Source organism: Lithobates pipiens, unplaced genomic scaffold (genome assembly GCF_037356315.1).
Source record: "Lithobates pipiens isolate NorthernLeopardFrog02 unplaced genomic scaffold, aLitPip1_a1.2 Scaffold_3, whole genome shotgun sequence".
NCBI lineage: Eukaryota > Metazoa > Chordata > Amphibia > Anura > Ranidae > Lithobates > Lithobates pipiens.
In genome coordinates, this window is record NW_027507790.1 from 19681165 (window position 1) to 19687939 (window position 6775).

At 41.5% G+C, this 6775-nt stretch overlaps 1 protein-coding gene across 2 annotated transcripts in view; it reads left to right on the forward strand.

The window, feature by feature from the left end:
* GRK3 (G protein-coupled receptor kinase 3) overlaps positions 1 to 6775 on the forward strand; it is a 415982-nt gene that overhangs the window by 127093 nt on the left and 282114 nt on the right. The window lies entirely within an intron of this gene.

Consider the following 6775-nt stretch of genomic DNA (forward strand, 5'->3'; position numbering starts at 1 on the left):
CTTTAAACTTCTCCACAACTTTATCCTTGACCTGTCTGGTGTGTTTCTTGACCTTTGTGATGCTGTTTGTTCACCAATGTTCTCTAACAAACCTTCATAGAACAGTTGTATTTATAATGAGATTACAATTCACACAGGTGGACTCTATTTACTAATTAGGTGGGCTTCTGAAGGCAATTGGTTCCACTAGATTTTAGTTAGGGGTATCAGAGTAAAGGGAGTTGAATACAAATGCCCCCCACACTTTTCATATATTTATTTGTAAAAAAATGTTGAAAACCATTTATCATTTGCCCTACACTTCACAATTATGTGCCACTTTGTGTTGATCTATCACGTAAAATCCCAATAAAATACATTTACGTTTTTTTTGGTTGTAACATGACAAAATGTGGAAAATTTCAATGGGTATGAATACTTTTTTCAAGGCAGTGCAAGTATTTCATTATGCCATTGCCTTGCAGGGGATTTTTACATTTGTTTTGTAAATGCCCACGTTTACTACAGCTCTAAAGCAGTTGAGTAAAGCTTAATTTTTTTTACATTTTTTTTTTTTTAAATAACAAACATGTCATACTTGCCTGCTCTGTGCACTGGTATTGTACAGGGCGGCGCTAACCTTCTTCTTCTGGGGTCTTCCGCCAACGCTCCTCTTCTTCTCGGTGTTCCACCATGGGAAGCCACTTTCTATGGGGTGGCACCTGTGGGCTTGCTCCCAAGCTGGGCTGTGTGCATCTATAGACACATGGCTCAGCCTCACTCCCCACTCCCTCCTCAAAGGATTTGACTGATGGCAATAGGAGTCAATGACTTCTACTGCCCACAACCAAACTTGTGAGAGCCGGGAGAAGGGGGAGAACAGATGTATCTGAGCATAGTGCTGGATTGGTACAGGACTCAGTAATTATTTAGGGAGGCGCACAAGTGGTAGATCATTTTTTTTTTTTTTTCCTTAATGCAGAGAATTCATTAAGGTAGAAAAATGTTTGGCCTTTATAACCACTTTAAGAATGAAAGTATAACCCACAAAACAAAAATGAATGTTCGTTACTTGTTCCCACCGTGTCTGTTGAGCTTTGTTGATTCATATAGATCAACGCAGGGGCACATACACTGTTTATACCATACATGTGCAGTGGTGTGTCCTTTTTTAGGCTTATTTTCATTTATTTTAACCTGGTGATCCAGCCAGTAGGTATGTTGTCCTTCTGCAGAACAAACTCTCTTGTAAATGTAGCACAAGATAAACAATTTAACACTGACAGGGGTGCGACATTAATCGACTTTTATTTATGCAAAGCTTTTATCCTAAAAAAATAACAACATTTTTTGCTGCAACTGCTTATAAAGTATTAGCTGGAATTTGACTTCAATTTGTTAGGCTAGAAGATTTAAATAAACAAAATAATCTAACACTCCTCTCCCCCCCAGACTACCAATGCTGCTGTCCAAAGGTGTCTCTGTTGCTCCTTTGTCGGTTCAATAGAACCCAGCCAACATTCAGCCCGTGTTTACTGGCGTCGGTCCGACAAATTACGTCTGTTGTGCCGACCGTCTCCTAATTAGCGATCTCAGCCAATGACTGGGGTCTTATGGTGTGGGGGGGGGGGGGGGGGTGGGTGGGGCTGTGCCCCTGTCAGAACACAATAGCAGAGCAGGGGAGGTCACTGTACTAATATTTGATTGTTAGTACAGTGGCTCTGACATGAACCGTCAGAAAAAAATAGTAGTGTGCACGGTGCATAATACAGGAGGTGTGTTTCTGGGTTACTGGCTAGATTTCCAGGAGAAAACGGAGGGAAAAATGTCTAAAAAAACCCCCAAAAAACAAATTCAGCCACCACATCTGATTCATAAGCTATAATATATAAAAATTTGGTGGTTTTATGTTTAGTACCACTTTAAATTTAAAACCAACTTGTTAACTTAACCACTTGCCAACTGGCTCACGCGATATACGACGGAAGATTGGCATGGGTGCGCAAAGTCCCGTATGGGTACGTTGGCCCTTTAAGAGCGGCACACGCATGCCTGCTGCATGGCGGGGGAGCCGATGTGCGTGGCTGGCGGGCGTGATCGCATGCACGATCTCCAGCTACACAAATCCCTGTGCTAGCGCTCGCCAGGGGAGAGGAGACATGCCGTTTGTTCCTAGGAATTAAGAGCAACAATATGCCCCCCCCCCCCTTACTCAGTCCTACCCCAGTACAGTTATAACACACTGGGAGAACACACATTTAACCCCTTGATTGCTCCCTAGTGTTAAGCCCTTCCCTACCAGTAGTAATGAGCTCAGGCGTGTTCGCATGGAACACGTGCAGAGCCCGCCAGGAAGTCTGTGCAGCGCTGCACTAATCACAGGCAGTGAGACATTGCCCGATCTCTGCAGCTGCACATCGGGGCAATGTCTCACTGCCTGTGATTAGCGCAGCGCTGCGCCGACTTCCTGGCGGGCTCTGCATGTGGTCAATGCGAACACGCCTGAGCTCATCCCTACCTGCCGGTGACATTTACACAGTAATCAGTGCATTTTTATAGCACTGATCGATATATAAATGTCAGTGGTCCCAAAGATGTGCCAACAGTGTCAGATCGGTTCGCTGCAATGTCGCAATCATTATATAAATTGCAGATCACCGCCATTACTAGTAAAAAAAAAAAAAAATGCCAGAAAGCTTTCCCATAGTTTGCAGATGCTATAACTTTTGCGCAAACCAATCAATATATGCTTATTTCGATTTTTATATAAATAAATAGAATATATATTGGCCTAAACTGAAACTTTAAAAACATTTTTTGGGGATAGTTATTATAGCAAAATGTAAACAATATTGTTTTTTTTTCAAAATTGTCGCTGTTTTTTTGCTTATAGTGCAAAAAATAAAAACCGCAGAGGTGATCAAATACCAACAAAAGAAAGCTTTATTTCTGGGAAAAAAAGGAAGTAAATTTCATTTGAGTATAGCATTGCATGACCGTGCAATTACCAGTTAAAGCGACGCAATGCCAAATTGTAAAAAGTTATTTGTTCAGGAAGGGGGTGAAATCTTCCAGGGCTGAAGTGGTTAAAATCCAAGGTAATAAAAAACAAACAAAAATATGATACTAAGCATTAAACAGGGTGGAAAAATACATTATTGTATTAGATGTAGAGAGAGCATTGTAGTTTTTATGTGGAAGCTAGAAGAGGAAGCACTGGTTGAAACGCATTCGGAAACTTGAGAAACTAGTTGGCTTAGTGACTCGTTTCCAGTTCTGATTCTGTGCTTGTGTCAAATGTATAATTAGACTTTGTTCACATCAATGTTCTTTTATTTTATTTATTTTGGGGGTGGAGTTTAATCCATTTTCCAATCATGACACAATTCAGTTAGTTAGTAGGAACGGTTTACTTAACCACTTGGGATCCGCGCTATTGCCGAATGACGGCATTAGCGCGGACCTAGATTGCCGGGACTACGTCTATTGACGTCGTCCCGGTTACGAGCGGCCTGCGCACCCCTGAGGGGCGCGCGCGGCGCGCTCTGTGATCGGCGAGTCCGTGAGACTCGCCTGATCACCGATCCGTGTAAGGGGTCGATCCCGACCCCTTATCACGTGATCAGCTGTCAGCCAATGACAGCTGATCATGTGATAGAACGGAGCCGGTAATCGGCTAGTATTCCTCCTCGCGCTGACAGCGCGAGGAGAAAAAAAAAAAGCCGATCGCCGGCGGCCGTGTTCGGGACATCAGTCCCGATCACGGCCAGCAATTCAAGCGGACACCTGCCCCCTGCCAGTGCCCACCTGCCACCCACAGTGCCATCCTGAAATAAAGTAAGTGCCCCCCTGTCAGTGCCACCCAGCAGTGCCCATAGTGCCCACAGTGCCACCCAGCAGTGCCCACAGTGCCACCCAGCAGTGCCCACAGTGCCACCCACAGTGCCACCCAAAATCTGCCTCAAAGGTGCTGCACCCCAGTGCCGCCCATCAGTGCCCAGCAGTGCCGCCCATCAGTGCCCAGCAGTGCCACCTATCAGAGCCACCTATCAGTGCCACCTATCAGTGCCCATCAGTCCCATCTATCTGTGGTACCTATCAGTGCCCATCCGTGCCACCCATCCGTGCCACTTATCCGTGCCACCCATCCGTGCCATCTTATCTGTGCCCATCTTTGCCCATCAGTGCCGCCTTATCTGTGCCCATCGGTGCCGCCTTATCTGTGCCTATTAGTGCCGCCTTAACTATGCCTATCAGTGCCCACCAGTGCAGCCTATCAGTGCCCACCAATGCAGCCCATCAGTGCCCACCAATGCAGCCCATCAGTGCCCACCAATGCAGCCTATCAGTGCCGCCTAATCAGCGCACTTCAATGAAGGAGAAAAATGACCCGTTTGCAAAATTTTATAACAAACTATTAAAACATGATTTTATTTTTTTTATTTTTTGCATCTTTTTTTGTTTGTTTAGCAAAAAATAAAACTCCGAGCTGTAACTAAATACCACCAAAAGAAAGCTCTATTTGTGGGAAAAAAATGATAAAAATTTCATTTGGGTACAGTGTTGTATGCCCGCGCAATTGTCATTCAAAGTGCATCAGCGCTGAAAGCTGAAAATTGGTCTGGGACTGAGGGGGGTTTAAGTGCCCAGTAAGCAAGTGGTTAAACAGTGAATATTGGTTTAATGGCTCTATATATATGTTTAAGTATATATATATATATATATATATATATATATACAATCTTTTTTTTAATGTATAAATATAATAAAGATATTAAAAATAAATATATATATATATATAAATTCTTTTTAATTAGAACAGTCTTCCTGATGTTTAAATATGGCTTAATAATTTAAAGTGGTTCTAAAGAGAAAATGCAATTCAGATTCAGGTTTTCCCCACATCCGATTTGCATGAGAGGAGAGTGTAACCGGCTCTCATTGGAGCCGGTTCACACATCTCCGGGGCAGCTGTCGGAGTGCACTGCAAAAAGGTCCTGTATGTTTTTGGATCTGTTTCAGGTCCAAATTCATGCAAAATTGATTCTTCCCTGAAAAGAACAGGGGCACACCGCACTCCCTGCTGTGAGCCGCATTCATTTTAAGTGGGACCCCAGCCTGAATAAAAAAATAACCATTTCCTTCATCCAGACTAATGCCCCATACACACGGTCAGAAATTCAGACGGAAAAAGTCAGATTGGATTATGTTGTCGTAAAATCCGATTGTGTGTGGGCTCTATCGGACCTTTTCTGTCGGAATTTCCGACCGAAAAAGTTTGAGAGATGGATCTAAAATTTTCCGACAACAAAATCTAATCTGAATTTTTCCGATCGTGTGTACAGAATTCCGACGCACAAAGTGTCACGCATGCTCAGAAAAAATTTGAAGACGAAAGCTATTGGTTACTGGCCCCTACGTAGTCCCGTCGTATGTGTATAACGTCAACTCGTTCCGAACGATTGGATTTTCCGACAACTTTGTGCGGCCGTGTGTATGCAAGACAAGTTTTGGCCAAAATCCGTCTGAAAAAAAATCCAATGGATTTTGTGGTCGGAATATCTGACCGTGTGTATGGGGCATTAGAGTGTAGATGTGCGAATTCCCCTGCAGGACTAGTGTATCCTGACAGTCACTGTCGGCTGAGCAGCAGCTGCATTTGATTGGTGCAACGACTGTTTAGCCTGAATTTTTCAATAGGATCCTTTGATAAAAGTCAGTTGAGCAGGGTCGGCTGGGCCACCCACTGAGTAAAGTTCATTCATCAGACATCAGACAATTGAGTTCTGAAAATTGATGCATCTTTGTTGTGAAAGAGGAGAAAAAGAAAAGCAATCATATATATATATATATATATATATATATATATATATATATATATATATATATATATATATATATATATACATACATACATTTTTATATATATAATTTTAATTTTTTTTGTTATATTCCTGCACTTTCATGGAAACTTGATACATGCATCTCCTGGGTTCTAAGTGGGAGAGCCTGCCTGCTACAGTCAAGTGATCATTCTTAGTGTTGTAAAGAGAGAAAATTGCTGGGGAAAGCAATGAGCCAACCACATAAAAAAAAAATAATTCTGTGGGAATTTGCATATGAAATGTTTCCTTTTATCCATATTGGATGCATTCTGTACGGTTTCAATTTTTGTTCGGTTTAGATAATTATAGCTCGCTGCAGACTGAGATGGAAAGTTAAATTTTAACAACGTTAAATTACAAAAGTAACAGTTATGTATTTAATATAAAACACAGAGGTCCCACATGAACGTGAATCTCCTATATCAACGCGTGAAGTTTCCCAGTGTTACCGTATTTCCTTTTAACTATAGAATTTGAAATGTTCCCACCCTGGAGAACAATTTCTGGCAGCTTGGTTGTAAAAAAGAGAAAATTCTCGAGATGCCCCATTTAAATGTATTTATTTATTTTTATTTTTATTTTTTCCCATATATTTTTTCCCATATTTTTATGCGCTGATCAATATCTCATGCGTTATACGTTTGTTTTTGTGCATTAAAACGCTTAAAAAAATGTAACCTAAAGCATAAACACCACAATGTGTGCAATATGTTCAACAATGCTTGTTAAACGTTCATGAAAAAAAAAAGTGACCTGTTTCAGATATGTGTTTCACAAACATTTTGCCTGGAGCCAGGGAGTTCCTGTGCTAATTGCATATCAGAAAATAGAAAGTAAGCTATTAAAAAAAAAAAAAAAGATAAGGCATGTATAATATAAATGTGGTTATTTCCTCACCTGCAGATTTGCTA